We start from the raw sequence: 14,720 nt of genomic DNA, 5'->3' as shown, positions 1-14,720 counted from the left end.
CCATCTCTCCTCTGCCATGCACTCTCTGGAGCATGTGCCTGCCTAGTTAGGATTGCACTTTAGCCTTTTTAAAATCTGAAATGTAACTTTCTCAGTAAAATTTTAGTTATTTGATTCTTAACTGATTCTTCCGCTTCATGGTGAGTCCACAGTGGGACTGATGACAGCATGTATTCTGCTAACATAGGAAGAACTTCTAACATTTTTTGTCTCCCTAGTTTTTGGCACCCACAACAAAATTGACATACAGTGATTTGAACATTGCCATCCAGATGCAAGACAGGAGGATTTTTTTTATACCTTCACGTAGCATGGCAGCAGAGATTTACAACCCATAGTTTTTCTCCCTGTGTCTTGTTTGTCATACTTAATGTGCAGCTGCATCTGTGCCTTTTCTTTGTCCAAAGATAGGCATGGGGGGGGGGGGAATCTACATTTGGACTGTAAAACATGAAGAGGTTTAATCTTTCTCAGCTAAGCCCTGAAATGTATCCCTTGTGGCCTTTAAAACAGCTTATTCCCATGTAACAAGCCTTACCTCTAGTGGAGATTATATTTGTCGAAGGATGTCGGCCAACGATTTCCACATGCAGGATGCTAGTACAGGAAAGGGCACTCTTTCAGATACTTGTATTCCAAATCATTTAGGCCTTGAAAGCAGTTTGAGCCTCTTGAACTAATTTTGATTTTGGCTTCGAAGCTATGGCCAGCCTCTAAGATCCTTTAAGTCTGCTGAGTAGGGCTAGAAGGAATAGTCATGAAATACCTCATTCTTCTTCAGTTTAGACTATCCTGATAAAACGAGACACCTCAGTGAGGGGTTTTTGAGCTCTTGTATCCAGCTGCAATTGAGACAAAGAGATCCCATCACCTGTCTGCATAGTATATGTGAAACGCCTCCACTGTTTTTCCCCTTTGATAAGCAAAGAAATGCACACAGAAAATGCACAGCAGTCTTGCTCATGTTGCAGAAGGTACCAGCAATCATCTTAACTCTTTAATAAGCCAACAATCATTCTAATTTGGGGTCATTGGCACAATTTGGTCAATTCACAAATTGTGAAATTTTGTGTAGAAACTCAGCAATTTGTGGAAAGAAAATAGCACGGTCTGTTGCAGAGTTATGAATTTCTGGTAAAACTCCTTTGCTACACAGTAGAATTACAGAGACTCACAGAGGAGAAAAGCTTCAATTTCCCTAGATAGTTCACCCCTTATTTATTTATTTATTTATTTATTTATTTATTTATTTATTTATTTATTTATTTATTTATTTATTTATTTATTTATTTATTTATTGTCATTGTAAGTATATACACGGTATACCCATACAATGAAATTCACAGACACCCAGAAACCAGACACATGCACACACATAAAATTCCCCAAACACTCCCCACCCACTAAAAAATCCCCCAACACTCCCCACCCACTAAAAGTCCCCACTACAAATACAAACATCTACACCACAGGCCAAGTAACACAGTCCAACTAACTCTTCACTACTGGTGGTCTTTAAGCTCATTATTAAGTGCTATTATAGCTCTGGGATAAAAACTATTGAGAAAACGTGTGGTCCGAGTCTTAATTGTTCTATATCTTCTGCCAGACGGTAACAGCTCAAAAAAGTTATAAGCAGAATGGGAAGAGTCGCTCAGAATGTTGTGTGGCTTCCTTAGATAGCGGGATGTGAAGATGTCATCCAGGGTTGGTAGCTGGAGCCTGATGATATTCTGGGCAATTTTAATGGTTCTCTGTAGAGCTTTTTTGTCCGCTACAGAGCTACTCCCAAACCATGCCAGAATACCATAGGTTAGGACACTCTCAATGATGCTACGATATTATGACAGAAGCAAATGCTGAGATAAATTTAACTTGCCGAGCATTTTCAGGAAATACAGCCTCTTCTGTGCCTTCTTCACTAGCATGTTGGCATTTATAGTCCATGAGAGGTCCTCTGAGATGTAAGTGCCCAGAAATTTAAAACTACCAACTCTCTCCACTTCCTCATCATTTATATACAGTGGTAAATGTACACTTCTCTTCCTCCTAAAATCAATTATGAGTTCTTTAGTTTTTTTATGTTAAGTGTGAGATGATTTTCTTTACACCGAAGTATCAACCCTTGTACTTCCTTTCTATAAGCAGACTCATTGTTCTTATTTATGAGCCCCACCACTGTCGTATCATCCACAAATTTAATAATTGCATTGGTGTTATACAGTGGGGTGCAATCATGTGTGTACAGGGAATAGAGGAAGGGACTTAGCACACAGCCCTGGGGAGTTCCTGTACTTAGTACCAGGGTAGAAAAATTGTGAGATCCCATCCTTACTGACTGTGGCCTATCTGTCAGAAAGTCCTTTATCCACACGCAGATCTTCGGAGGTAATCCCAGGTTGATCATTTTAAAAAACAACCTATTTGGTAGAATGTTATTAAAAGCAGAGCTATAATCCACAAACAACAGCCTCGCATAAGTTCCCTGTTGTTCTAAGTGGCTCAATATAGTATGGAGTACAATGGACACAGCATCATCAGTAGATCTATTTCTCCTGTATGAAAATTGCCATTGGTCCAAAGAAGGTGGAAGTCTAGCTTTAATGGAATCCAGCACCAATCTCTCAAAACATTTCATAATAACAGATGTTAAAGCTTCTGGTCTATAGTCATTGAGAGATACCACAGCTGACTGCTTGGGGACTGGCACTATAATAGATGTCTTCAGGCAAGTGGGGACTGAACACTGCAACAAGGATAGATTGAAAATATCCGTAAAAACTCCAGCTAATTCTGCAGTGCAGCCCATAACAACTCATCCTGTGATTCCATCTGGTCCAGCTGCCTTTCGAATGTTAATATTCTGAAAAGCGTGTCTCACATCTGAAATCTGCAGTAGTAGTGGTTGTCTGTCGATGGTAGATTCTAGTGATGTATTATAGTAGGTGCTGGAATAATGGTTGTTCCTGTTTCCACCTCAAAACGGCTGAAAAATTGATTTAACTGCTCAGCCAAAAAATCACTGCTGCTACACAGACTGTTTTTATTACTCTGCCCCCGTGATTTGTCGTAGGCTATGCCATACCCGACGAGTGTCAGAACTCTCAAGATATTGGTAAATTCTCTGGCTGTACATAGCTTTGGCATCCCTAATGCCCCTTTTTAGTTTAGCTCTGGCCTCTCTATACTGTAGTACATCACCAGAATGAAAAGCAGCATTTCTGGCTTTCAGTAAAAGGCACACTTATCTATTTAACCAAGTTTAATGAACTTTATTTAATTTTTATTTTATTTATTTTATATAAGTTTATGAACTGGTACTTACGTTATCAATTACCGTATCACTCTGAGATATTTGTAGAAGTAAGAGTAAAAATGTTCCATTATATATAGTTGTTAACAGGTCAACAGCAAACTAACGAATATACAGACTTCAACAGACGAAAGAGGCCAACGGGATCACACAGCAGAGAGCTGTTCTCTTTGAATTCAGAGGTGAGGGGGAACTATTAGTTAGTGCAGGATAGAATGACAGTCATTCCAACCCAGATAAGTTCCCTCCCAGCCACTCAAACCACAGACATCATGTTGTAAAAACTCCAACACAGGCATGGGCTTCTTCATCGTGGCCTCTGTGAATGCACACAAATGGGTTAAAACAGGGCCTGTGCTGGTCCTCTCAGAATCCTCTAGAGCTTTAGGAGAAAAGTAACCAAGTTTAGGTTGCCCTTATAGCAATGTGTTTCCTACTAGTTCAAGAACTCTATCAAATGTCCTAGGAGATTCCTCACCATCCATACCCACAAGGAGAAGAATGTTATACAGTAATGCCTCATACTTGCCTTGTGATCCTGACCAGTGAGACGTAATCTTTTCTTGTCATTCCAGGCAAAAGTCTTGCCACTGCCTTCTGCACTGACTGAATCTTCTGAAGTATATTGAGATGTCAGCCCTATCCATAACCCAATGCTGGAATCACAACAGGACGATACCAGAACAAAGGTAATTATGTAGACTACCCCTGTTCAGGATAACTCTCAGTTAGAATGCCAGTCAAAGCTATGAGCAGGCTGTCCTTGTTCCAGAGGTTAACTTGACCTCAAATACAGCGGACGGCTCGACTCACAGGCTTTTCGAGTTACAGACTTCTCTGGCCGCAAAATTTAGGTTCTACTTGCAGCCAGAGAATCAACCTACAGACCGGAAAAAAAAAACCCAAAATGGAACACAAATGGCTGATTACATGATTAATCGGTTTTCAATGCATTGTAGGTCAATGGAGAATCAACCTACAGACTTTTCAACCTGCAGCCACCGTTCCGATACGGATTACTTCCGTAAGTAGAGGGTCCACTGTATGTGGCTGAGTCTATGTGTGTGAAGAATATTTCAACAACATCTCATTTTATCTAATCTTGTCATGCCGAAACCCCTAGCCAAAACTCCCCTCCCCCACCACTGCATCATTAAGATTTTCTGGCTTTGTACAAAACAAAGTCCCCAAACTTGTTTTTCTCATCCTCACAGGGTTTTTTTTGTCATTTTCTTCATTTTTATTTTCCCATTTGTTCCTTGTCCTTTAACACAAGAAACTGCCAAATTCCGAGTAGCTTAAAGTCCTTTGAGGGGGAACCTTGCATGAGAAAAACACCAGTTCAATGCAGACATTGTAATTAATCTGTGCAGATTAGTAATTGCTTGTTTTTCCTGGAAAAAAATTGAAGAAACCATTGTAGAAATGTTGGAGTTTGTTAGTTTGGTGTTGATCTGTTCACAACTGTGAGTAATGAATACTTTTATTCTTTTTCCTACAAATGTCTCAGAGTGAGTAATTGAGACAACAACCCACATCTGCTGAGTGCACATAGGGATATTGTGATTGGAATAGGGACCCAATAGAGGGCACCAGCTACATCAATTCTAACTTAAGACCTCTATTAACCAAAAAAACACAGGAGCCTTCCTCGGTCCCTCATAGAGGGGGGTGGTATGACCAAGAATGTAGATTAGCCAAAAAGCCAACAAGGAAGACGAGAAAGATGCATTCAAATTCGAATCTGGAGGCGCTGATTTGCTACCGCTCAAAATGCAGGGGAAAAGCAAAAGAAACGTGCATTAATGTCAACTCAGTGGGAGAAACTAGGGTAGGCTGTGCTGGAAAGGAAAGAAAATGTTGGAGTATGGTCTCAGCCGTGGATATAGGTCCAATCCTGCACCAAATGCCTGCATCATGGCAAATACCTGGTGCCACCACTTTTGAATTATTTTCAATAGTGATGCAGATTTTGGGCCAAAAAAAGTGAGAACCCCCCCCCCCCCAAACCCTACTAATTTACACACCTGAATGGTCCCCAGTATCAGAACAGGAAGTGTGCAAACTTATTGATGCTCTAGCAACAGATAAAGCACCTGGCGAGGACATGATCCCACCAGAGGTGTATAAGAACAACCCAGGATGGTGGGCGCCAGTTCTAGAACAACTCTTCTCTCAAATTAATGCTACAGAAATTTTCCCCGAGGGGTGGAGGCAAAGCATAATTTTCCCAATTTATAAAAAAGGTGATGAATCCATCCCCTAGAGCTATTGCCCAATCAGCTTATTGGATATCAGTTCCAAGCTCTATACCCACCTTCTTTTCCAGAAGCTGGCTAAATGGAAGAAGGAAAATAACATCCTTCACCAGGAGCAAGCAGGTTTTAGGAAGGGCCATAGCACAGTAGATCAAATCTATGTGCTACATCATCTTGTATGCAAATATACCACCAGGCCATTCAAATGACTCTTCACAGCTTTTATTGACTTTTCCCCTGCATTTGACACAATCACCAGAAATCACCTGTGGGATAAGCTTGCAGAGACTAACATTGATAAGAGATTCCTAACCCTAATACAGGAACTATATTCCAACATAATGTTGGGGGTAAGGATTAGCACAGACGGAAGGCTGACAGAAGAAATTCATACTAACAAAGGGGTAAAACAAGGCTGCGTACTTGCACCCTTACTCTTTAACTTTTATATTGATAATATTGTAACAGTTTTAAACCATCCAGACCATTTTCCTCCTCAATCAGGAATTATAAGATTGCAAGTTTTATATATGCTGATGACACTGTATTACTATATATGAACAAAAAGGGACTGAAGAGAAGCTTAAATAAGCTCCAGGAGTTCAGCCACCTAGAGCAACTAAAAATAAATTACACAAAATCTAAAGTAATGATTTTTTTGAAAGCATTCCCCCAAATTCAGCTGGACTATAGGCAAAAATAAAATAGAACAAGTCCAGACCTTTAAGTACCTAGGAGTGCATTTTGATGAGAAAAACTGCTGGAAATCCCAGATACAGAGCACCAAAATATCGGTTCAGAAATCTAGTCGTGCTTTGGCTAAATTTTTCCATTCCAAAAGTGGTAACCTAGTAACCCTAGCTTTAAAAGTCTTTTCAGGGAGGATGATCTCTCAAATGCTTTATGGAATTGAGATCTGGGGTATGAATCAGAAAAAACTACACCATCTTGAAGTAGAACAAGTTTCTGAGACGCATCCTCGTGGCACCTCAGGGGACTCCGGCAGCTTTTCTTAGGACAGAGACAGGCATGGTGTCCATTAAAGCCAGGGAACTCTAGCTATATCCTCCTACTATAAGAGAGTGATGGATATGTCCGATCACCGTCTATCTAAAGGTTGTATGGTAGAGCAATGGAAGAGTGGTGGCTGGGCAACTTCCGTTCAAACCTTACTAAAATCTAAATCCTTTTCCCCATAAATTTTTGTTTTTTTCTAGGGTTAAAAGAATGTTGAGATACTGGATCTACAAATTGGATAATGACCAGGACTTAGCCTTAATAGACCCTTCAAATTTCTCTCACTGGTACCATCTGCTGAATACAAACCACTCAAGGGCGCAATACTTACATACATTTATTTTTGTCTCCCTGAGAACGGCATTCACAGAACTTCGTTTTCAAACTGTTGGCTTAGATGGCAAGTACATGAATGTCCCTAAGCTTTAAAGGTTGTGTATTTGTGGAGCAGGTGAGATAGAGGATGTTGTCCACTATCTACTCAACTGTCAGCTCTATCAAAACCCTAGGGAAAAATTCCTGGATAACATTTTGGCTGCCCTACAGAAGGAAAGCCCTCAGATAAAGGTGGTCAGGTTACTTTTGGACTATGACCCATATATTACATACAGAACAGCACTGTTTGCAAAAGCGGCCAGAAACATTCACACTAATTTGTGCGGGGGACTCCCAGATATGAAGGGTCTCTTATTATTTTATATGTCTGTGAGTTTATCATGATTTTTACTTGATCATATTTAAACAATTGTGACAAGTTTAGCCAATACAATAAACTTGAACTTGGAGCGTGGAGTAATTGAGACCTTAAGTGACAGTTAATAAGAAAGGGGTGGACTTGCAGCTGTTCTTCTCTGTGAATCTCTGTACTTCCACTGAGTAGCAAAAGGAATTTTTACCAGGAATTCAAAACTCTGCAACAAGAAAACCCACAAGATTTCTTGGGGAAAAGGGAGGGCATGGAATGACACAGAGATAACTCTCTACAACAATGGTCCCCAACCTTGGGCCTCCAGATGTTCTTGGACTTCAACATCTGGAGGCCCAAGGTTGGGGACCACTGCTCTACAAGGAGAAAAAGGGATTCAATCCCACTCCTCAGTTTCCCACCAAGAGTGAGAGGCTGTGAGATACACATCCATAGCTGAGACTATGTATATTCAGGGGAAGTGCGACACCATCCAGAACTATTTCACTTATCTCCCAGAATTAAGAGCCCGGTTCCACTGACAATAAGAACCACTCTTGAATCAGGATTTGCTTGAAAAAATTCGATTCAAATTTTGGAAAACACACAAAGTACAACTGCTTGCATCCCACTTCCTAATTGCTGGATTTATTATTATTTTTTAATTATTATTTATTTTGAAAACTCAAGATCCGGAAACACAGAAATGCTATCACTGAACTGGGAATGGAGGAGACTGGAACATCTCCTATAAGGTACAAAAAGGCAGGACGGCCACAATCTAGGTGTACCTGTTATTCATATACAGAGCAGTTCAGGGACCTTTTGTACACCCCCTATTCAGATTTTCCTTGAAAGAAGGATTTGAATTATGGTATTGGGGAGCATTCTTGTGCAAACAAATATGCACCTCCATGTGCAAGCACAACATTCTGCAAATGACTGAAAGTGGATTTGGGTCCAGCTTCTGCTCCTTATTTTGCAATGAAGGAAGAGGAATATACAGTTTGGCTCCAGGCTATCTGACGGACTATATCTCCCCATATGATCCTTCTTAGCATTGAGAATTTCAAGGGAGGCCCTTCTCTCAGTCCCGCCACTCCCTCAGGCATGTCTGTTGGGATGCAAGACACAGGCTTTTCTGTGATAGCAACAATGGTTTGGGAATGCCCTCTCTAAGAAGGCCAAATTGGCCCTGTCCTCCTTCTCTTGCCAGCAACAGGAGAAGGTCATACTCTTCAGGCAGCCTTGCTATAGCTAATTGGCCAGGGAAGGTTTTTAATTTGGGGTGCTGCATATTATCATTTTACATGGAGCCTCGTGGCACAGTACGTAAACTGCAGCACTGCAGTGACGACTCTGCTCTTGACCTCAGCTCAGGTAACTGGCTCAAGGTTTACTCATTCTTCCATCCTTCTAAGGTTGGTAAATTCAGTACCCAACTCTCAAGGGGGGAGGAGGACAATGTGCAGCCTGCATAATTATACACCAGCCAGAGAGTGCTTAAAGCGTAATTGGGTGGTATATAAGGAGACCCTTTGCTTTGCTTAAGTCTGTTTAAATCTGTTTTTAAGCATTTTTCAAAAACAATTTTAGCTAATTGCTTTAATACTGATGTACATATGTTTAAGCCCTTTCTTAATCATAATCATTTATTATGTTTTTAACTGGTTTGCTTTTTAAAAATAATTTGTGGGCTGCCTTGGGTTTTGAGAGAAAAATAGCATAGAAATAAAATAAAATAAATAATTGGGAACTGTAATCAGTGTGTCTTTTACAGTAATATCGCCTCCTTTTTACACAAAGAGTGACCTACAGGTAGAGGGAAAGGCTGGGCCTTGCATGCAGGGATCAGCATGGTGCAATTTTCCCCCTCATTTACATTCATATTATTTTAATAGGATTATACTCAAAGGTATCACATTGCACAATTTTATAATGTGCAAGGATTACCTTTAAGTGATTAAATAGGAACCAGGGAAATCACACCAAGGGCAGGAAGTAAAGATAAGCATGAAAAGGACCTCAGGACAAAGAGACTCCTGATGTAAAAAGAAAAGGGAGATGCAAGTGCAGCTCTTCCTGGACCATCCCCACCTGCAATTCAAACTGCAGGTGAGAGTTGCGGATTACCCTCTACTATGTGCTCTGGCAAGGCAAGGTGCTAGTTATCTCAAATGAGCCATGTGTCTACAGCCATGCCTTGAGGCCAATGGCTGTGAATGCTGGCATCAACATGAGTTGATTCCAGGGAAAAGAGAGAGAGAGAGAGAGGAGGACGAGGAGGAGGAAGAGAAAGAGGAGAAGGAGGAGGAGGAGGACGAGGAGAAGAAGAAGAAGAAGAAGAAGAAGAAGAAGAAGAAGAAGAAGAAGAAGAAGAAGAAGAAGAAGAAGAAGAAGAAGAAGAAGAAGAAGCAGTTACCGTTTGCGGTCCTGATAAATGATTTCACAGCACTTAAATCAGCAGCAGGTTTTAATAAAACATATTTAACATGTGCCCAACACAAATGAAAAGCTAATAAATACACCAAGGAACGCAGGTGGATGATTTCAATATAGCCAATGTGCAGTGTGTTTCTGTCTGTCTGTCTGCCTGTCTGTTTTCAGAGAGCAAGAGCTTCTACACAGCTATGCAGACATGTCTACATCTATATTCTTTTATTCAGTAAGCGATAAAGAGTAAAAGCATCCCAGACGTATCCACATTTATGGCTCTTAGGGACAATTTCTGTACCATGTTGATTCAATAAGCATTCCGAACAGCATCACAAAGTCATGGAGCACTGTTTCATGGCACCTATAAAGTACAGCTATTAAAAGTGACTGGTGAATATTTTCATTGTCGGAAGTAGTTTGCAGCCCTCACCAGGAGCTGCTGGGATGAGTGGAGACCTGCAGAATTTGCCTGGCTCTGGCATCCCTTTCCCAGGGCAGAAACATAGGCTGGGCCGCCCATTCTGTCTGTGACCCAGCATCAAATAGCAAAGCTCCCTCCAAGTTAAGGTCAAGACTAGGACACAAAATTAGCCATTAAAAGAAAAAGGGAAAAAAGATGATACATAAATTCCAAGAATTGACTCTCTGCTTCTGGCTGTCAACATAAGAGCAAATTAATTTCATGATACCCACTGATAATGATGGGGCCAATCCGTATGCATAGGATCCCCATTGCTCTGAAGAAATCTATGGGAACCGGGTGCTCCTGAGGAAGGGGGCGTCAAGTAACTGAACAAATTGGCCAATCTATAGAGCTGGCTCAGTTTCATACCTAACCCCCAAAGGCGCCTATTATTAATCTGCCTCGTGCTGAATCAGAAAACAAAATGCAGAGAGGGAATAACTGGTGCCCACTATGGTAAGAAGTCCTTTTAGGCAAAATTCTTCCTTAGATTGGCCTCACCCTCCAACTGAAAGTGCTGGAGAAGGAATGTGGAATCCACAAACTGAAATCTAGTAGTCACAACTAGAGTTGGCCCACCGAATCAATGGGGAGTTGGTGAATCAGTTCCTCAAGAAGTTGCATTAATTCAATGGGTCTACCTCAGGTGCAACTTACTACTGAATTGCAGCCATTGGGCACCTCGTGCCCATTTTAGCGCTGAGCGACGGGGGCTTGAACATGGCAGTAACATTATAGGAACAGCACTACAGAGACATCCATTCCAACAGGTGTGTGCATAGGAACCTTTGCAGTGTCCCAGAAGATGCCAGGATTCCATTACTGGCCTTTGAAAGAAAGGTTGTGCTTCAGAATTCTATGCAATAGTGGGAGGAATTGTGTGACATATCCAGTGGAATGTGAAATAAAGCTTCCCGGAGGAGGAAAATGTCAAAATAAAACGCCAAAGCTTATTCAATCAGAGACTTAGCTTTGTGCTTAAAAGCAGACATTTAAACATCAACACGCAAACATCTTTGACTTTAAAAATAACCTGTGCTTACTACTTACCACTTCCTGTTCAGGGATTCTAGTTTAACCAGCAATTCTGTATGTTCCACAAACACACAACATATGGGGCTGTTCCACAAATCTGGGGAGATCTATTTCTAGCTATGTACCTTGCACTGTAGCCTCTGGCATCAAGCTTACCTAGTATGTTCTGGGCCTTTCAGACTTCGCTGGCTTCTGTCCTTTATGCTCAATTTCTGCTCACCTCCAGACATTCTCACTGCTAGCAAAACTGCTGTAGACAAACACTTTGGTAGAGAAGCTGACTATACGCTCTGGTACTGAATTTAATTTTGCAATGACTAATCCAACTTATTAAAAAACATATTTAAATGTAACTAATCTGAATTAATTTTCTACTTGAAATACTTAGCCTTAACATGTGACAGTTATATTATTGAGTAAAGCCCAAAGGTCCTTTTTAAAATTTTCATAAATCTGAAGTTAAATAAAAGACCAGTGTTCAATGTAATTAGAGTTTAATAAGCATTTCAGACCCTGAGGCATATTTTTAGACTATGCAAGAGTGATGCTAGAATTGGTCCTTTACCCTTTCTTTCTCTAATGTGAGTGATAGCAGATAATAAGGGTTAAATTACAGGTCGGGAAGAAAGTTCCTTTAACCTTTATTTCATAATCATTTCAGGAAAACCACATTGAAAGCTATCCTGAAAAACAAAACTTAGAAAAGTTGCTGGATGTGAGATTCTGGCAACTGCAGTCCAAAAAACCCCAAAACTTTTGCAAGTTGTGCTCAATGAACATATTATGGCTTCAGTCCTGTTGCTTTGGAAATAAAAGATTTCTAATTTCTCTCATGAAGAATCCCTTTCATTGTCAGGAAAACACTGGGGACTGTGGGACAGGAAGAGGAAGTCTTCTTCCCAAAGGCGAAAAGGATTCTATGCGAGCCTTGGGAACTTGAGCAGAGAAACTGAAAATATTTTAGTTCCAAAAACACTACCACAGCTGATATCATTAGGCTCATATGGCACAATGTATACAAAATAATTTCAGCCTGTGTATGTGAATGCTGTTCAATATCAGAAATAGTGTGTTCTAAAAGACTGAATTTGTACATGATATTCCACTTCTGTTAAATGGAATTATATCTAAACAGTATACCGTAATCAATTTTGACTACCAAGATTAATTGCCAGATGAATAAAGCTGGCATTTAAGCAAAGCACAGTACAATCCTGTATATGCCAACTCAGAAGTAAATCACATTAAATTCAATAGTAATACTCCCAGGATATTTATTTATTTACTTATAACATTTCTACCTTACTTTCCACTTAAAGATAGCACTCAAGACTGCTTGCAGCCTCCTTAGAAGAATAAAACTAATTGATTGCTTTCCTTTGCCTTGCTTTGTATACCACCCCATGAGTGTGAAGCAGTATTCTTGGAGGTGTACAGCAAAATAATAAAGCACGGCAACAATGAAACTACCTGGAAACCAATCAACAGATTAAAATCAGATGGAACAAGATTCCAAATAGAGCGCACAAATTCCTTAACAAATCTTAACTGCAGTCACACAAAATTTTACGTCATACTTATATTCTGCCAGGAAATATAAAGCCACAATTATCTAAATTCATAAATAATGTAACCAACCTTGCTATTAAAAGTGGACAAGGTAATAACACCATCATCTCAGAAGCTGTGAGGGATCCGATGGATCCCTGAGTCCAGCTTCTGTCAAGGATGGACAGTTGGGAATGAAAATCCCAAGCTCTGGCCGTGCAGCCAGAGACATAAACCACGGAGGCATAACTGGATATTGGGCTGCCAACTGCGGGTTAAACCACAGAAGCCTTTGTGTGCTGCAGGTTCAGAAGACCAGCAGTCGTAAGATCGAATCCACACGACGGAGTGAGCTCCCGTCGCTTTGTCCCAGCTCCTCGCCAACCTAGCAGCTCGAAAGCATGTAAAAATGCGAGTAGATAAATAGGGACCACCTCTGTGGGAAGGTAACGGCATTCCGTGTCAAGTCACGCTGGCCATGTGACCATGGAAACTGTCTTGGGACAAACGCTGGCTTTATGGCTTGGAGACGGGGATGAGCACTGCCCCCTAGAGTCGGACACAACTGGAGTAAATGTCAAGGGGCTACCTTTACCTTTATCTTTACCTTATCCTTATCTGCAAGTCTGCCAAATGATTGTTAGAAGCCAACCTATGTTGTTTTCAGTGAGCAAGATAGATAAACTCCATTACAGTCAATGACCAAAATCTGAAATACAGTACAAAATAAACTATAGATACTTAAAACTCGTTATTCCAAAAGCCTGCATTACTGTCACCTAAAAACATAAAATGAAATAACTAAAATAACTATGCCTCCTAGAGGCATAGCTATTACTGAATGTGTTCCCCTCTTAGAAAATTGCTGCTAACTGAAACAAATGTATAAATTTAGTAAAACCCTTCCTTTATGAATTTTGACTGCAGCCACATAAGATTTTGCCACATTAAACAGCATTCTTATATTCTCCCCTGAAAGCAACAGAAGGGTGTGGTATGCCTCTGAACATTTAGGAAATATTTCTAAACAAGATTTCAAACATCAAGATAAAAAGGGCAATGCAAAGGAACATGAGTTATTTTTTCTATTCCTCCAAAATTAAAAGTGTATTTGCGTTTGATATTTGGGGAGCTTTTTAAACTTCCCCCCTTGGATTGCAGATGACAGAGCATTTAGCTGGCTCAAAGGGACCCAGCTAAATGGAAAGTAAATAAAAATAATTAGCTGGTTAAAAAAGCAGCAACATGGTATTGATTAGAATATTGTCTGAGGTTGCGCCTCTTGACCTCTGCAATACATTGTCTCTAGCCACATCATATCCCATATGGATTCAGCTCCTTCAGCTGAATTTAATACTAAATGAGTTAGAACTAGTTTGATCTCCTTCTTTTACACGGCTGAAGCATTGAGAGATTACCTTGTGAAGCATAACACTCCTATTGAGTTTGATGCTGATTCCCACACTCAGGACTCTATATTAAATGGACATCACAGTCTATTAGGAGGTTCAGAGCAGCAGATGGATCATCAACAAGCAAACTTGATCTCCTTGGACTTTGAAGATACTGAGGGGCACCATGCATATAAGATCATCCGCCGATACAACAAATGGTCCGAAAGTCTGTGACAACAGTAGCACAAGGCAAAGATTCAGGGTGTCAGTCTGCTCCTCAAAAATATGTGCCCCGTCTACTTTAATTCAATATGATTTCATGCAGGCTGCTCCCATTCAGTGTATTTGAATGCCTCTTCATGATCTGCCTATCTGAAATGATGGTCTCATGGAATCACAGGAGTCTCCATCATCTCAAGAACTGAACACAGAAATTCAGGAAATATGTCTTGGTTCTTTCGGGAACATGACAGAATGGAAGTCAAAGAACCATGGATGCCTCTTCTATTAAGTATCTCTCCAAATTCGATATTTCAATATCATAAGATGCATGGGATTTGGATGCAATTGA

The 14,720-nt window shown here is 40.4% G+C and overlaps 1 long non-coding RNA gene across 1 annotated transcript; it reads left to right on the top strand.

Moving 5' to 3' along the window:
- The first annotated feature begins 964 nt into the window (after positions 1-964).
- LOC110083690 (uncharacterized) lies at positions 965-13,851 on the top strand. Its single transcript, XR_012088268.2, has 3 exons — positions 965-4,002; positions 4,273-4,337; positions 6,789-13,851. It is a non-coding gene; the product is annotated as an uncharacterized LOC110083690 (long non-coding RNA).
- The last annotated feature ends 869 nt before the right edge of the window (positions 13,852-14,720 follow it).

This window comes from Pogona vitticeps, chromosome 1, assembly GCF_051106095.1.
Source record: "Pogona vitticeps strain Pit_001003342236 chromosome 1, PviZW2.1, whole genome shotgun sequence".
NCBI classification, from domain to species: Eukaryota; Metazoa; Chordata; class Lepidosauria; order Squamata; family Agamidae; genus Pogona; species Pogona vitticeps.
This window is presented reverse-complemented; position numbering and strand designations above follow the sequence as displayed.